General features: G+C 35.6%; 1 protein-coding gene across 4 annotated transcripts in view; it reads right to left on the reverse strand.

The window, feature by feature from the left end:
- Window positions 1–18,331, reverse strand: part of LRRIQ3 (leucine rich repeats and IQ motif containing 3) — a 198,738-nt gene extending 180,407 nt beyond the window's left edge. For all 4 annotated transcript variants that reach the window (XM_069594697.1, XM_070292099.1, XM_070292159.1 and 1 more), the window contains exon 1: window positions 18,165–18,331. The gene's annotated coding sequence lies outside the window, so the exon portion shown is untranslated. The remainder of the gene's footprint in view (window positions 1–18,164) is intronic.
- Window positions 18,332–18,341: the final 10 nt, after the last annotated feature.

Here is an 18,341-nt window from a genome sequence, read left to right on the forward strand (position 1 = left end):
ACTTTTTACATAAAGACAAATGTAGAATAAAAGTAAAATGATTGAGGTGAATCCTTAAACATTCAATGAAGAATTAATATAAATTCTTCTCAAATTCTTCCAAAGTATAGAAGATAATGGAATGTTCTGAAACTCATTTTATGAGGCCAGCATGACTGTACCACCTTAAATAAAACAAGATATTACAGAAAAATGTAATATACATCAATATCCCTTACAAACATATATATATATATAAACACTCAACAAAAAATTATCAAACAGAACTGAACAAAACTTTAAAAGGATTATATACCATATTAGGTGAGATTTATTCCAGAGAAGCAAGGATGGTTCAACATCCATGAATCAGTCCATGTGATATACCACATTAACAAACTGAACAATACAAATTATATGATCATCTCAATAGATGCAGAAAACGCATTTGACAAAATTCAACATCAGTTTATGATAAAAACTCTCAAACTTGGTATAGACAGAACATACTTCAACATAATAAAGGCCATAAGCTACAAGCTCACAGCTAACATCATACTCAATGCTGAAAAGCTGAAAGCTTTTACCTCAAGAATAGAAACAACACAAGGATGCCCACTCTTAGCACTTTTACTCATCATACTTTTGGAAGTCTTAATCAGAACACTGAGGCAAGAATAAGAGGTAAAAGGTACTAAAATTGAAAAAAAAAAAAAAGAAGGAAAACTGTTACCATCTGCAAATGACAACATGTTACATATAGAAAATCATGAGGATTTAACATACACACACACCACAAACTGTTAAAGTTTGTTAAAGTATCAGTAACATTATAGGATACAGACTCAATACATAAAAATCTGATGCATTTTTGTACATTAATAGTAACTTACCAGAAACAGAATCAATTGCATTTATAATTGTCTCAAAAGAATAAAACACATAGGAGTAAATATTACTGAGGAAGTTAAAACCCTATCCACTAAAAAGTAAACACATTAATGACAGAAATTGAAGAAGACAAGAAAGATATTCTGTGATCATGGAGTGCAAGAATTAATAATGTTGAAATATCCATGTAGATACTCAGTGTTATCTACAGTTCAGTATCAGTTCAGTTCAGTCGATCAGTCGAGTCCGGCTCTTTGGGACCCCATGGACTGCAGCATGCCAGGCTTTCCTGTCTATCACCAACTCCTGGAGCTTGCTCAAATTCATGTCCAGCAGATTGTTGCAATAACAACCTTATCAAAATTCCAATGGCATTTTTCACAGATCCTAATATCTGGATGAAACCACAAAAGACCCCAAATAGCCAAAAAGTATTGAGAAAAAAGAACAAAGTTGAAGCCATCATACTCCCTAATTCAAACTGTATTACAAAGCTATAGTAATGAAAACAGTATAGTACTGGCATTAAAAACAAACACATAGATCAACGGAACAGAGTAGATAGTGCAGAAACAAAACCATTCATACATAGTCAATTGGCTTAGAACAAAGAACAAAATAATATACAATGAGAAAAAAGTCTCTTCACTATATAGTGATGAGAAAACTGCACAGACACAAGCCAAAGAATGAAACTTGAGCAGTATTTTACATTATACACAAAAATAAACTGAAAATGGATTAGAGCCTTAAAAGTAATACCTGAAATCATATAACTCCTTGAAGAAAATATATGAGGCAGATTCCTTAACACTGATCTTGGTGATAATATTCAGATCTAACATCAAAAGACAGAGGATAAGATGGTTGGATGGCATCACTGACTCAATGGAAATGAGCTTGAGCAAGCTCTGGGAGTTGGTGGTGGACAGGGAAGCCTGGCACACAGCAGTCCATGGGGTCGTAAAGCATCAGACACGACTGAGCGATTGAAATGAACTGAACACCAAAAGCAAAGACAAAAAAGGCAAAAAAATAAAAAAAGAGAAATACATCAAATTAAAAATATTCTGTACAGCAAAGAAAACCATCAACAAAATGAAAAGACAACCTATTGGATATTTGCAAATCATATATCTGATGAGGGATTAACAGTCAACGTACATAATCATACAGCTCGACAGCAAAAAATAATTCCAATAAAAAATGAGTAGAAGATTTGAATAGATATTTTCCCAAAGAAGACATAGAGTTGGCTAACAAGTATATGAAAGGATGCTCAACATCACCAATCACCAGGGAAATCCAAATCAAAACCAGAAAGTGGTATCACCTCACACCCATCAAAATTGTTATCAAAGGAAATAACCAGGGTTGGCAAGGACGTGGAGAAAAGGGAATCCTTGTGCACTGTTTGTAGAAATGTAAACTGCTACAATCTGGAAAAGAGTAGGGAGGTTCCTCAAAAACACTAAACATAGAAAAACCATATGATCTAGCAATTTTACCTCAAGGTACTTCTCTAGAGAAACAGAAACACAATCTTGAAAAAATATCTAGACGCCCCCCTTTTTCACTGTAGCATTATTTAAAGAGCAAAGACATGGAAACAGCCTATGTGTCTTGTGATGAATGAATGGATAAAGAAGATGTGGGATGTATGTGTGTGTGGTACAATGGAATATTATTCAGCCATAAAAATGAATGAAATTTGTCATTTGTGAGAACAAGAAAGGAACTTGAAGCTATTATGGCAAGTGAAATAAGTCAGAGGAAGACAAATACTGTATGATCTTAGTTATACATGCAGTCTTAAAAAAAAAGTAAAAATGAAAAACTGGCTCATAAATACAGATAAGATTGGTGTTCCCATAGGTGGATAGTACAAGTTTGGCAAATAGAGTAAAGGGTTCAAAAGGTACTAATTTCCATTTATGAAATAAATAAGTCACAGGAATAATATACAGCATGGCGATTATAGTTAATAATACTGTTTTACTTTGGAAGTTGTTAATAGATTATACCCTAAAAGTTTTCTCCAAAAACAAAAAATATTTTGAATGGTATGGTGATAGATATTAACTGGACTTATTGTTATGATAATTTTTCAATATATACAAGTATTAAATCATTATTTTTATACTTGAAACTAACATAATGCTATATATCAACTGTACCTCAGTAGGTACTACAATTGATAGCTCCTACTTTACCAAGTTAAAAGCCTATGTAACAAGTGCTGCTAATTTTAAATACGAAAATTTAAGAAGTCGTCTTCAATTCCTTTTAGACTTTAATCATTTTAAAATTATATTGCTAAACATATATACAAATGTGTATATAAAGTTCAAACAATAATATTAGTAAGTTCAAATGTGTATAATATTAATGTCAAATATGTTTAAAAGGCAAATTTAAGTATAGATATACAACAGAGAAAGCATCTGCATCTAGTTACAGTTTCAAAGAAGCTCTGTAATTAAAAAGTAATCAATATCAAATGAACTTATTTACAAAACAGAAACACACCAAAAGATACAGAAAACAAACTTATGGTTAACAAAGAGGAAAAGGGTGGGGGAGGGATAAATTGGGATGTTGGGATTAACATATAAACATTACTCTAAAATAGATAATCAACAAGGACCTACTGTACAGCACAGAGTACTATACTCAATGTTTTCTACTAAACTATAAGGGGAAAATAGTGGAATAGTGGCAGACTTTATTTTCATGGGCTCCAAAATTACTTCAGACAGTAACTATAGCCATGAAATTAAAAAACAGCTTGCTCCTTGGAAGAAAACTTGTGACAAACCTAGACTGCATATTAAAATGCAGAGATATCACTTTGCCAACCAAGGTTCACATAGCTAGAGCTACGATTTTTCCAGTAGTCATGTATGAATGTGAGAGTTGGACCATAAAGAAGGTTGAGCACCAAAGAATTGATGCTTTCAAACTGTGGTGCTGGAAAATACTCTTGAGAGTCCCTTGGACAGCAAGGAGATCAAACCAGTCAATCCTAAAGGAAATCAGCCCTGAATATTCATTGGAAGGACTGATGCTGAAGCTGAAGCTCCAATATTCTGGCCACATAATGTGGAAAAGACTCTGATGCAGTAGAATATTAAGAGCAAGAGGAAAAGAGGGTGACAGAGGAAAAGATGTTGGGATAGTATCACCAACTCATAGACATGAGTTTGAGCAAACTCTGGTAGATGGTAAAGGATCGGGAGGCATGGCATGCTGTAGTTGATGGGGTCATGAAAAGTGTGACATGATTTAGTGACTGAATGACAGCATCAATATAAGGGGGAAAAGAATCAAAAAAAGAATATATTTGAAACACTGTGCTATAGACCTGAAACTAACATATTATTGTAAATCAATTGTGTTTCAAGGTGGATGAAACTGGAGCCGACTATACAGAGCGAAGTAAGCCAGAAAGAAAAACACCAGTACAGTATACTAACACATATATATGGAATTTAGAAACATGGTAATGATAACCCTGTATGCGAGACAGCAAGAGACACAGATGTATAGAACAGACCTTTGGACTCTGTGGGAGAGGGAGAGGGTGGGATGATTTGGGAGAATGGCATTGAAACATGTATACTATCATGTAAGAAATAAATCGCCAGTCTAGGTTCGATACAGGATACAGGATGCTTGGGGCTGGTGCACTGGGATGACCCAGAGAGATGATATGGGGAGGGAGACGGGAGGGGGGGGTTCAGGATTGCAAACTCATGTATACCCGTGGCAGATTCATGTCAATGTATGGCAAAACCAATACAGTATTGTAAAGTAAAATAAAGTAAAATTTTAAAAAATAATAAAGAACACATTAAAAAAAAATATATATAGATGTATGTATATATAAAAAGATATCAGTACCACTGTCACTAAGCTTTCACTAGTTTCTATTGATTGCAATACTAACTTTTTAGTTATCATACATTATAAATTAAAAAATCATGTTTTAAATCAGATAATTATAAAAACCATGTTTTTATACAATAAATATTATATCAATTATAAATTCCATTTTTATGAAATTTTTCCATTTAAAAAATTGGTGGAAAATACACATAATGAAAGTATAAGTGGTTATGATTGATGAATACCTAAGTTAAAAGCTGAAAAGTAAAAAAAAAAAAGTATATATAAAAATATTTAAGTATTTTTCAAATAAATTATTTGTTAACTGTGTCAACGACCTTTAGACATCACACTTATTCCCTGGAACTTTGAATGCTAGAAATACAGATACATTATTTTAAGTTAAAAGTGTAAGAAAATATAATATTAGTTTTGATGATGTGTTGCAGTAACATTTTATAAACATTAGTTATGATATTATAAACAAGTAGAACGCTGGATAATAGATTCTAGAATTTTTACAAGAGCTGATAAGATTCTGTATATAAAAGAAAGTCATATAAAAGAAGAAAAACAAAGTTTTTTTGAAAATCAAAATATAAGGATTATAGTTAGCAATATTTTATATATATCATGGTAGCAAACTATTTGCAGTGTAGAATATCTGTGGAAGACTGAAATCCATAACATATATAGTAATTATATTTTAAAATACTTTTTAAATTTAGCTAGTAAATTTACTGAATTTATCTTGTTTTAAAGAAGACTTGCTATAATTGTGCACCACAGATAAAATGTACTTTAAAAACTAAAGAGGGGTGTTATTTGAATAGTCAAAATATTCCCTGTCTTCTGGAAAATGAAATTTAGCTGGTTTATAAATTAATATAAATACATTCAATTATTTGAAAATTGCATTTTCATTTCAAATGACATAAAATACAATTTGGAGCAAGAAATTAAGACTCACTTGTAATCAGGACATGCTATTTTTCCCCTGTAAATGCATTTGCTTTCTAAAATTTAGGAAGCTAAATATATTTCTGTTAGTAAAAAACTTTTGTGAAAATTTCAGTTTTCAATTCCTATTCCATACTCTCAGACTCTAAACCCATAAACCTGAAAAAAACTAAATTGTGATGAGCCAGAGTTAGATATAAAACAAGGAAAATTACTGATAAAATACCCAGAAAAAATATATATGAACAAAATAAAAATATAGGCGATATTTAGCATAGCAATATTTATTGTAGCTTAAAAAACCTTGGTTAGCATTCGAGAAACAGAGTTTGACTATTCTAAGTTGGGTCATTAACATACTTCTAAAAACATAATAGATAGCATATTTACAAACTGAAATTTAGTTACTGATTCTGCTCATTTATTTCTTTACCACATGCCCTCTCTATGCCCCAGAAAAAAAAAAAAAACTCATGCTAATATTGGGATAGGTATAAGATGATTTTGCTACCCAGGAGTCATTTGAAACAATCTACAAATAAAACTAAGAGAGCTACAGAAAATCAAAGATAAAGAAAAATTCTGGAAAGAGACCAGAAGATAAAATATCTAACATAAGAACACAGATAAGAAGATACGAATTATAGCTGTCTTCTCCTCAGAACCACACAAGCAAAAAGAGAGTAAAATATTTAAAGTGTTTCCAGAAAAACCTCTCTAACCTAGAATTCTGTACCCTCTGAAATACCTTTCAAAGTGAAGGAGAAATAATTACTTTCACAGACAAGCATTATTGAAAGAATAAGTTGCCAGAAATTGCCAACATCCATTGGATCAAAGAAAAAACAAGGGAATTAAAAAAAAAGAATTCTGCTTCACTGACTATACTAAAGCCTTTGACTGTGTGGATCACAACAAACTGTGGAAAATTCTTAAAGAGATGCAAATACCAGACCACCTTACCTGCCTCCAGAGAAGCCTATATGCAAGACAAGAAACAACAGTTAGAAAATGACATGGAACAACAGACTGGTTCAAAATTAGGAAAGGAGCATATATTGTCACCCTGCTTAGTTAACTTCTATGCAGAATACATCACGTGAAATGCTGGGCAGGATGAATCACAAGCTGGAATCAAGATTGCCAGGAGAAATACCAACAACCTCAGACCTTCAGATGATACTACTTTCATGGCAGAAAGAGAAGAGGAACTAAACAGCCTCTTGATGAGGGCAAAAGTACAGTGAAAAAGCTGGCTTAAAGCTCAACATTCAAAAACAAAAATTATGGTGTCTGGTCCCATCACTTCATGGCAAATAGAAAGGAAAAACTGGAAAAAGTAACAGACTTTATTTTACTAGGTTCCAAAATCACTGCTAACAGTAACTGCAGCCATGAAATTAAGACACCTGCTCACTGGAAGAAAACCTATGACAAACCTAGACAACATATTAAAATGCAGAGACATCACTTTGTCGACAAAAGTCCGTACAGTCAAAGCTAGGCTTTTTCCAGTAGTCATGTACAAATTTGAGAGTAGGAATATAAAGAAGGCTGAGTCCAAGAATTGATGTTTTCAAACTGTGGTGCCAGAGAAGACTCTTGAGAGTCCCTTGGACTGCAAGGAGATCAAACCTGTCAATCCTAAAGGATATCAGTCCTGAATATTCATTGGAAGGACTGATGCTAAAACTGAAGATCCAGTACTTTGGCCACCTAGTATGAAGAACTAACTCACTGAAAAAGACCCTGATGTTGGGAAAGATTGAGGGCAGAAGAAGGGTGAGACACAGAATGACATGGTGGGATGGCATCACTGAGCCAATGGACATTAACTTGAGGAAACTCCAGGATATAGAGAAGAAAAGGGAAGCCTGGTTTGCTGCAGTTCATGGGGTCACAAAGAGTAGGACATGACTTAGTCACTGAACAACAAAAATTAACTGGCAAGAAATATCAAAAGAAGTTCTTTAGAGAAAGGCAATATACTGTAGTTCAGAAACTCAGTTCTACAAAAAGCAAGGAAAAGCATTGTGAAATAAAAAGGTGTAGGTAAAATAAAACTTCTTAGTTTTGTTCTTCTTAACTGTTCTAATAGATACCAATTTGTCAAAATACTAAAAGCAAACACATGAAATTATGAGTCCTTACATATATGAAATTAATCACAGTAATAATAAGAGACAGAAGAAACGAATTAGGTTTATTTTCTTATTATAAGGTACTCAGACTACCTTGAAATTGGAATTGGATTAGTTATAAAAGTGTATTGCAAACTTTAGGGCAACCACTAGAAAAAGTAAAATAAGAACTATAATAAATATACTAATAATGGAGAAAAATGGATTCATATGCAATGCTCAATTAACACCAGGCCAGAAAAAGTGTGGAAGACAAAAACAGAAACCAAAAAACAGTGGCAATAAACAAAAAACAGTAGTGAATATGACAGGTATTAATCAAAGTATAGCAATAATCATAATGATCATTAGTAGTCAAAATGCAATGATGACAAGAAATTGACAAAATGACAAGAGATTCTCAAAGGAGATTTAAAAAAGATGAGACTCAACTATATGTTGTCTACAACAAAGCCCACTTTAAAGAGAAAGACATATAAAGTGAAGTGATTGAGAAAGATATAAAATGCTAATACTAATCAAAAAAAAGCAGGAGTGACTTTATTAACTTCAGACAGATTTCAAAGCAAGGAAAGTTAGCAGAGATAATGAAGGGCATTACCCCATGAACTATCCAGTCCATGGAATTCTCCAGGCCAGAATTCTCGAGTGGGTAGCTGTTCCCTTCTCCAGAAAATCTTCACAACTCAGGAATCGAACCAGGGTTTCCAGAATTGCAGGTGATTCTTTACCAGCTGAAAATGAGAAAGCTCAGTCGTGTCTGACTCTTTGCGACCCCATGGACTGTAGCCTACCAGGCTCCTCTGACCATGGAATTTTCCAGGCAATAATACTGGAGTGGGTTGCCATTTACCAGCTGAGCTACTGGAGAATCCCAATGAAGGGCATTACATAATGACAATGGGGTCATTTCTCCAAGAAGACATACTAATTGATAAAGTTTATCCTCCTAAAAGCAGGGTAAAACTATTTGAAGCAAAACTGAAAGAAATGTGTAGAAACAGATGAATCCACTATCATGGCAGGAGACTTCAATACCTCTCTAGAGAAATGGACTGATCCAACAGACAGAAAAATCAGTTAAGGATATGGCTGAACTCAAAAAACACTACCAACTGTAATTAATATCTACAGACTACTTAATCACACAAGAGCCGAATATACACTCACCAAAAGATCACATGAAACATCTGTCAAGATAGAACACATTCTGGATCATAAAATAAACTTTAGCAAACTTAAAAAAAATTATACAATGTCCATTCCATATTTCCATGAAATTAAAGTAGACATCACTAGCAGAAAGATAGCTTGTAAATCCCCAAATAGGTGAACATTAACAACACATTTCTAAATAACTCATATACAATGCAAAGCTCAAAATGATCACATGATAAACTGTTTAATATTTTTAACCAAATGAAAATAAAAATACAACTTATCAAAATGTGAGATGCAGCAAAATTGGTGCTTCAAGGTAATTTTTAGCACTGAATGCATATACTGCAAAAGAATATCTAAAAGTAACAATCTAAACATATTACATTAGACAAATAAGAGAAAATTAAAGAGAAGAAAATAAATAATATGAATTAGACTGGAAATCAACAAAATGGAAAATAGGAAATCAATACAGAAAATCCATTAAACTAAAAACTGGTTCTCTGTCAAGATCAATAAAATTAATAAGACTCCAGCCAAGCCAGAGAAAGAGATAGGGGGTGGAAGGGACAGAAATAACCACTATCAGAAATGAGAAACGGAAAAACACTACAGATCCCACAGACAGTACTATGAATAACTGCATGCACACAAATTTGATAACCTTGATGAAATGAACTGATTCTTTAAAAAAAAAATGACAAAACTCATACAAGAATAATTCTGAATATGTGTATATCAAAGAAGGAAATTGAGTCAATAATCAATAACCTTCCAAAACAGGAACACCAAGCCCAGATGGGTTCAATAGGGAATACTAAGGAAGAAGTTATATGAATTCTCTACAATCTCTTTCAGAAGACAGAAGCATAGGGAATACTTTCTAACTCACTCTATGAGCCACCATTATCCTGATACTAAAGCTAGTCAAAAACATTACAAAACTACAGACCAGTATTTCTCATGAAAACAGATATAAAAATCCTTTAAAAAAAATAATAAATCAAACCCAACAATGTACAAAAAGAATCATACACCTACTACTGAGGAAGGTGATTGCAGCCATGAAATTAAAAGACTCTTGGCTCCTTGAAAGAAAATTATGACAAACCTAGACAGCGTATTCAAAACCAGAGACATTACTTTGCTGACAAAGGGCTGTCTAGTCAAAGCTAGTGTTTCTCCAATAGTTATGTATGGATGTGAAAGTTGGACCCTAAGAAAGCTGAGTGCCAAAGAATTGATGCTTTTGAACTGTGGTGCCCTTGGACTGCAAGGAGATCAAACCAGTCAGTTCTAAAGGAAATCAATATTCATTGAATATTGATTATTCAATATTACTGAATATTCATTGAAAGGACTGATGCTCAAGCTGAAGCTTCAATACTTTGGCCACCTGATGGGAAGAGCTGACTCACTACAAAAGACCCTGATGCTGGGAAAGATAGATTGAAGGCAGGAGAAGGGGATGACAGAGGATGAGATGGTTGATGCCATCACTGACTCAATGGACATGAGTTTGAGCAAACTCTGGGAAATGGTGAAGGACAGGGAAGTCTGGCATGCTGCAGTCCGTAGGGTTGCAAAGAGTCAGACACGACTGAGCAACTGAACAACAACAAAAACACCAAGCTGGATTTATTCCAGATATACAAGACTCCTACAACATTCAAAACCAACTAATGTCATCTATCACATCAACAGGTAAAAAGAAAAATCACATGATTATATCAACAGATGCAGAAAAAGCATCTGACACAATCCATTACCTTTTCATGATAAAACTCTATGTATACTAGGAACAGAAAAAAGTTCCTCAACTTGATAAACATTGTTTTTTAAAAAAATCTACAGCTAATATCATAATTAGTGATCAGGAAAAAATAAGCTTTTCGAATAAAAAGTCCAAGACTAGAAATGTCCCATCTCACCATTACTTCCCAACATTGTACTGAAAAGCACTAGCTTATGCAATGAATGACACACACAAAAAAAAAAGAAAGAAAAATATGCAGACAACATCTCTGTTCACAGATAACATGATCATCAGTGTAGGAAATTCAAAAGACTAGACAAATACTCTTGGAACAATTAATACTAAGTGGTTACATCAAAGTTGTAGATTGAGGGTTAAAACACAAAAGTCAAACACTTCTCTTATACCAGCAATGAATGAGTTAAAAACACATCATTTCCATTTACCACTACCAAAAATAAAATATTTCTGTGTAAATGAAAAAAAAAAAAAACAAGAAAAACAAACAAAAATGCTAATGAGAAATTTGAAGAATAAATGAATGCAGAAAGACGTAATGTTCATGGATAGACTGATTCAGTACTGTCAATATGTCAGTTTCCCAATTTATCTTTTCATTCAAGACAACACCAGTCAAAATCTCAGCAAATTATTTATCGATATTGACAAACTGATTCTAAATTTTATATAAAGTGGCAAGAGATCCCCCAAACACAATATTTAAGGAGAAGAACAAAGTTAGAAAAATGACACTGCCTGACTTTAAGACTCACTAAAAGCTATAGTGATCAAAACAAAATAGTACTGCCAAGAAAAGAGGTAGATCAATGGAACCAGAATAGAGAGCTAAGAAACAGACAGACATGAATACAATCAACTGCAATGGAGCAAAGACATATTTCCAACAAATGGTGCTGAAACAGCTGGACATTCACATGGGGGGAAAAAAAAAACAATCTGAACACAGATTTTATATCTTCAAGAAAATTAAATCAAATTGACTATATTACCTAAATATAAAACATAAAACTATAAAACTCTTAGAAAATCACTTAGGAGAAAACCTAGATGACATTAGGGATGATGATGATTTGTTAGATAAATCATAAACATAATCCATGAAAGAAATATGTTATAACCTACAGTTCTTTAATATTAAAAACATGATCTGCAAAAGTTAATGCCAAAGGAATGAGAAGACAAGTCACAGACTGGGAGAAAATCTTTTGTAAAAGTCACATGTGATAAAGGACTCACTAAAAATGTACAAAAAACTCAAAATTCAACAATAAGAAAATGAACTAGGTAAAAATAAAAGGCAAATCTTAATACAAACTTCAGTAAAGAAGATAGAAAAGTGGCAAATAATCATATGAAAGTTGCTTCTCATCACATGTCATCAGGAACAAGAAAATTAAGACAAGAATGAGATACCATTACACACCTAATTAGAATGGCCAAAAGTCTAATACTGATAACACAAACTGCTGACAAGGATGCAGAGCAACAGGAACTTTAATTCATTCCTGTAGGAAGGCAAAATCATATAGCCACTCTGGAAATGAGTTTGTTGGTTTCTCAAAAAAACTAAACATATTCTTCCCATAAAATCCAGCAGTGCATTCTTTGGTATTTACCCAGAGAAGTTGAAAACTTATTTAACATATTATCAGGCACATGGATATTTATAGCAGCTTTCAGTACAGTTCAGTAAAGTCGCCCAGTCGTGTCTGACTCTGCGACCCCATGAATCGCAGCACGCCAGGCCTCCCTCATCATCAAAATTGGGAAGAATCAAGAAATACTTCAGTAACTGAATGCATAAATAACCTGTGGTACATCAGGCAAGGGAGTATTTATTGAGGACTAAAAATAAATTAGCTATCAAGCAATGCGCTCAATATGCCAGTAAATCTGGAAAACTCAGCAGTGGCCACAGGATTGGAAAAGGTCAGTGTTCATTCCAATCCCAAAGAAAGTCAATGCCAAAGAATGTTCAAACTACTGCACAACTGCACTCATCTCACACGCTGGTAGAGTACTGCTCAAAATTCTCCATGCCAGGCTTCAGCAATACGTGAACCATGAACTTCCAGATATTCAAGCTGGTTTTAGAAAAGGCAGAGGAACGATAGATCAAGTTGCCAACATCCGCCAGATTATCGAAAAAGCGAGAGAGTTCCAGAAAAAGCATCTATTTCTGCTTTATTGACTATGCCAAAGCCTTTGACTGTGTGGATCACAATAAACTGTGGAAAATTCTGAAAGAGATGGGACTACCACACCACCTGACCTGCCTCTTGAGAAACCTGTATGCAGGTCAAGTAGCAACATTTAGAATAGGACATGGAACAACACACTGGTTCCAAATAGGAAAAGGAGTATGTATATACTCAAGGCTGTATATTGTCACCCTACTTACTTAACTTATATACAGAGTACATCATGCTGGGCTAAAGGAAGCACAAGCTGGAATCAAGATTGCCGGGAGAAATATCAATAACCTCAGATATGCAGATGACACCACCCTTATGGCAGAAAAGTGAAGAAGAACTAAAGAGCCTCTTGATGAAAGTGAAAGAGGAGAGTGAAAAAGTTGGCTTAAAGCTCAACATTCAGAAAACTAAGATCATGGCATCCGGTCCCATCACTTCATGGCAAGTAGATGGGGAAACAATGGAAACAGTGGCTGACTTTATTTTTCTGGGCTCCAAAATCACTGCAGATGGTGACTGCAGCCATGAAATTAAAAGATACTCCTTGGAAGGAAAGTTATGAGCAACCTAGATAGCATACTGAAAAGCAGAGACATTACTTTGCCAACAAAGGTCCGTCTAGTCAAGGCTATGGTTTTTTCAGTGGTCATGTATGGATGTGAGTGTTGGACTATAAAGAAAGCTGAGCACAGAAGAATTGATGCTTTTAACTGTGGTATTGGAGAAGGCTCTTCAGAGTCCCTTGGACTGCAAGGAGATCCAACAAGTCCGTCCTAAGGGAGATCAGTCCTGGGTGTTCAATGGAAGGACTGATGTTGAAGCTGAAACTCCAATACTTTAGCCACCTGATGCGAAGAGCTGAGTCATTTGAAAAGACCCTGATGCTGGGAAAGATCGAGGTCAGGAGGAGAAGGGGACGACAGAGGATGAGATGGTTGCATGGCATCACCGACTCGAGGCACATGGGTTTAAGTGGACTCCGGGAATTGGTGATGGATAGGGAGACCTGGCGTGCAAAGAGTCGCAGAGAGTTGGACACGACTGAGCGACTGAACTGAAGTGAACTGAGCAAGCAATGAAAAGACATGGTGTAATCTTAAATGCATAGTACTTAGTGAAATAAGCCAATATAAAAGGGCTATATACTTAGAATTCTACCCATATGATATTCTGGAGAAAGGAAAACATGAAAGCACAAATATCAGCAGATGCAAGATTTGGGGAGAGGGATGAATAGGCAGAGCACAGAGGATTTTAGGAGAGCTAAACTACTCTGAATAGTATTATAACAATGTATACATGTCGTTATACTGTGTCCAAACCCACAAAATAAAAAGACCAAGAGTGAATTGTAAGGGAAACCACAGACTTTGGGTGATCATGATGTATTATTGTAGGTTCGTCAATTTCAACACATGTACCACTCTGGTAGGTATGCTGACAATAAGGGAGGCTATGCCTGTGTGGGGTGTATTGGAAACCTCTGTACCATCTTCTAAATTCTGCCATGAACCTAAAACTGCTTTAAAAAATAAAGAAAGCAAAGCAAGTTAGGGGAGAAGGTTTCACTTTGCCCTAAAGAAAGGAGGTGAAGATTTCTTCAATAGGACACAGTGGGGAAAAAATAGTGAATAGGTTGAGACCAGACTAGCTGAGTAAAAAAATCCAAAGAAAGAAAACAGTAAAAAAAAAAAAGAGAGAGAGAGAGAGAGAGAGAGAGAGATTTTTTGCTTTCCACTCCACATCAGGAAGAGTAAGAGGAGGAAGAGTGGTTAAACAGAGAGATGATACTCAAATAATAGAAACAATAAGAACCCCGGCATAAACGGGCCAAGCCAAGAACCTGAGCTCCATGGTCCATAATCTGAGACCTCATTTGGATTCAGCTTCTTTTTATGAAGGAGAATAAAAATTTAATGTCTCACAACAATTTTCACACAACCTTCATAGTTTTGCCCATAGTGATAAAAATAAGTACACTGGTATTATTGTTAATAAGCACAATTCAGTTCAGTCGCTCAGTCGTGTCCGACTTTTTGTGACCCCATGAATCGCAGCATGCCAGGCCTCCCTGTCCATCACCAACTCCCGGAGTTCACTCAAACTCACGTGCATCAAGTCAGTGATGCCATCCAGCCATCTCATCCTCTGTCGTCCCCTTCTCCTCCCCAATCCCTCCCATCATCAGGGTCTTTTCCAATAAGTCAACCCTTCGCATGAGGTGGCCAAAGCAAAACATCTTATTTGGATAATGGAACTCTGTACCTGGTATGTGGTCACAGTTACACAACTCTGTACATTTACCGAAAATCACGAAACTTCTCACTTAAAACAGGTAAAGTTAATGGTATGTAAACTATAACTCAGAAAAGTTCTTCAAAAGTCTATTTCACTTCTTTTTATGGCACTTCTTCACATACTCTCTTCCAATAGGAAAAAAAAAAGCCCAAATGCCCCCAAAGAATATCTTTTTTTCAACTTATTATGGTTTGGTTTGTCTGATGTCCCTTTTAAAATATGGAACTCAAGATCAATCACATCATTTCCATTCTATACAGAATAATGGGTTACTACTTACTTTGTCGACTAAGGTCCGTCTAGTCAAGGCTATGGTTTTTCCTGTGATCATGTATGGATGTGAGAGTTGGACTGTGAAGAAGGCTGAGCGCCAAAGAATTGATGCTTTTGAAGTGTGGTGTTGGAGAAGACTCTTGAGAGTCCCTTGGACTGCAAGGAGATCCAACCAGTCCATTCTGAAGGAGATCAGCCCTGGGATTTCTTTGGAAGGAATGATGCTAAAGCTGAAACTCCAGTACTTTGGCCACCTCATGCGAAGAGTTGACTCATTGGAAAAGGCTTTGATGATGGGAGGGATTGGGGACAGGAGAAGGGGACAATCGAGGATGAGATGGCTGGATGGCATCACTGACTCAATGGACGTGAGTCTGAGTGAACTCCCAGAGCTGGTGATGGACAGGGAGGACTGGCCTGCTGCGATTCATGGGGTCGTGAAGAGTCGGACACGACTGAGCGACTGAACTGAGCTAATCTTTTATCGATTTATTTTATTCTGGTCACTGTAGCTTATGACTGTTCAAACAACTATATCACACTGTCTGATTATATAAAACATAAACTTAAATAAAATCCATTAACTTTTTTTACCAGTATAATCAACTGCCAAAGATATTTATTCCCAATCACACAGTATATAACATTTCTTTTCATTTTTTACTTAAAAATTAATATTAGTAAAAATTTGAAGAAAATAGAAAAGGCAGAGGAAGGACAAAAACCATAGCTGATATAGTATTAACACAATCCCTCAGCTAATAGGCTCTACTGATTTTCTTTCCTTAGGGCTATAATTATTTAGTTCTATAATTTAAAAATTAACTCCTTTTATCTGGTGGCTTAAGACAGTAAAGCATCTTGCTTATAATGCGGGAGATCTGGGTTTGATCCCTGGGTTGGGAAGATCCTCTGGAGAAGGAAATGGCAACCCACTCCAGTACTCCTGCCTGGAAAATCCCATGGACAGAGGAACATGGTGGGCTACAGTCCACTGGGTCGCAAAGAGTAGGACATGACTGAGCGACTTCACTTAAACTTATCTGCTGACAACTCCTCAAATTATATCTCCAGCCCAGATTGGTCTCGCAAAGTCCAAATTCATGTACAATGCAAACAAACGCATACACACTCAAGTGCCCATTACATATGCATTGCATACATATACATCTGTATATTTTATGTGCCCAAAACCAAATGTTGAACTCCCCGTGCTATCCCAATAACTGTCTCTAGACTTCCTAATCCATAGTCTTTCCCATTTCACTTGTCCCTCTGGCCTTCAAGCAGTTATCCATGACTCCGCTTTCTTTCACATTCCAGAGCCATTCTGTTAACAAATTGTATTATTTGTGCTTTCAAACATACATCCAGAATCTAACCAAGTTCTCATCACCTCCATTGTTACTATACTGGCCAAGACTTCACCAGCTCTCACATGTTTTGCTGGAGAAGCTTCTACACAAGTCTCCCTGTTTCTATCATTGCCTCATCTTCCATTACAGTTTATTTTCACATTTCTACATGCTCTTTTCAAACATTAAGGAAGTTGCATAAAAACCCAGCAATGGCTTTGTTTCACTCAGTAAAGGAAAATCTTTTATTTAGGCTGTTGTCATCTCTCTGACCTTCTCTCTTGCCATTTTTTTCCTTTCATTCACTCACCTCATTAAGTATTCTATATTTTCTAAACATTCTTAATGCATTTTTTTATTAACAGAAAAGAAAGCTTTTAAACAATAAAACGACAAGAGAGTAATTTCCCTTTTTACTCAAATGCTTTCTAAGTACAGAATTGAATAACAGGGTTAAGACTTTAGAAGAAAAAACTAAGTTAAATTCGTGGTAGTAACTTGTAAGCCCTTGAATGTTTAAGTTGCTGATGAAAACTTTAATGAGGACAGTCTTCTTAAATTGTACCGTGCAGTAGAATGATTTCTGAGTTTGGAACTGAAATATCCTGCTTAAATCTTCTCTCTAGTGCTAATTGTGAGACCTTGACTAAGTCACTATTCTTTCCGATTCATAGCTTTCTCATGTATAAAGATGAAAGAAGAATCTGTAAAACTCATCATAAACTCGTGCTTTACAAAGGAATACACTTATTTATCGGTACCTAACAGAAACACGTCCAATAAAACTGATTATTCCCAGGGATGCAACTGAAAGTTCTAGATTAATCTTCGTACACGAAACGATGCCAAAGAAACAGCCCAAAATACCACAAATGTTAAGGGCCTCATTGCATAAGTTTATACAATTTCCCAAAGCTTATTAAGTGATCTCAAAACTGAGAGAGATGGTGAGGCTCACTCTCTGGTAATGCAAGGAGAAAGAAGCCACAAAGCCTCCTGAATAAATATGGATTTTAAAAGTTCAGAATGTGTATCTGAACACTGGGGATGGAGCAGATGGCTTCAGATGACGATCCAAGGATTAGGAATTATCTTTCAAGAGATCCTTGGGAACTGCTTCTGGCTAAAAGAAACCACGCTTAGGACGAATCACCTTTGAGAGAAAGCTACAAGATAGGCTGTAGTTTCGAATTCTCCTTACACTGGTGAATTCTCGAAATTTCGTCGCCCAAACTGAACCACTTACCGGGTCTATCGGGCTGCAATGCCTTATGAGTTGGGAACTAGCGGCCCAGACCCGGCACTGTCCGACAAATCTCTAGGTGGCCATTTCCGTTCCGGAGACCGTTACTACGGGAACGGGGCGAGGCTCTGCGCTGACCCCATCGTCGTTTTGCCTAGGCGGGCCAGAGAGCTTCGGGGG

The sequence above is a fragment of the Ovis canadensis genome, chromosome 1 (assembly GCF_042477335.2).
Source record: "Ovis canadensis isolate MfBH-ARS-UI-01 breed Bighorn chromosome 1, ARS-UI_OviCan_v2, whole genome shotgun sequence".
NCBI lineage: Eukaryota > Metazoa > Chordata > Mammalia > Artiodactyla > Bovidae > Ovis > Ovis canadensis.